Genomic DNA, 1,207 nt, shown 5'->3' with positions numbered 1-1,207 from the left:
TATGTTTATCTATATCACTTTAAGACAAAAGCCCATCCCCAGTAGACACATCATCTGAATTAATGACATCTACATTCATAAAAAGATGCTTCAAATCCAATTTTGCTAGTGTTGGCAAGCATAAAATGTGTAAAAATAACTAGAGGAATGGAAACATGTTGTATCCATATGGAATTAATTTCATCTGTCTCAATTTTTCCCACCATCAGAAATGCAAAACACATCATTGCTTTTTGAATGGTTGTCTTTATAATCCATTTCATTAGTTTTGATTTGTTTATGTGAATATTACAACATTTAAATTTAGATTTCTGGGAGTATATCTAATATGAAAGCTAGGGGCAGGCCATCAGGGAGAGGAGGAGAACCTGCACTTTAAGACATTTTATGCCAAAAAAAAAAAAAAAAATAGCCGGGCAGTGGTGGCACACGCCTTTAATCCCAGCACTTAGGAGGCAGAGACAGGCAGATTTCTGAGTTCGAGGCCAGCCTGGTCTACAAAGTGAGTTCCAGGACAGCCAGGGCTACACAGAGAAACCCTGTCTTGGAAAACCAAACAAGAAAAGAAAAAAAGACATTTTATAATTTGTCCCCCATTTTATTTGTATCCGACACTAAAAGGGGATTGCTGCCCATTTCAAAGGTCAGGCTTTCTCCTCAAAAGAGCCATGTTGGAAAAGTGTGCATGGAATTTATAAACCATTTATAAATGCTTCTCATTTGTGTATAAGATATATCTAAACGTAACTCATAAGATGATATAGCTGAAGGATCAGGAACTAGACACATCCCTGACAGACTGAGGGACAGAAAAAGGGGCCTTAAAGAACAAAAATGGCAAATTTCTGGCTTCTTCCTCACTGCCCCCACCTCCACTCTGGCTACAACGACCCCCTTCTGGATGACTGGATCAAGCTGGTCAGATATGCTCAAGACCAGAGAGGGATTTGTTTACCTATAGCTATGGGCCTCTAAGATACTCTGTCTAAACTGACCAAATGTAAACTAGGGAAAGGGGACTCATGCTTGGCCACCAAAATAATTCAAAACCCAACCGCTCCGGGGGAAAAGTGTTCCCTTTTTCAGCTTCGGTCTGGGTGTGCCTGGCTATGTTTGTGTGGTTTGATTGTTTGTTTGTGTGTTTGTTTAGAGACAGGATCTCTTTGTGTAGTCCTGGCTCTTGGAACACTCTGTAGACCAGGCTGGC

This window comes from Mastomys coucha, unplaced genomic scaffold, assembly GCF_008632895.1.
Source record: "Mastomys coucha isolate ucsf_1 unplaced genomic scaffold, UCSF_Mcou_1 pScaffold23, whole genome shotgun sequence".
NCBI classification, from domain to species: domain Eukaryota; kingdom Metazoa; phylum Chordata; class Mammalia; order Rodentia; family Muridae; genus Mastomys; species Mastomys coucha.
This window is presented reverse-complemented; position numbering follows the sequence as displayed.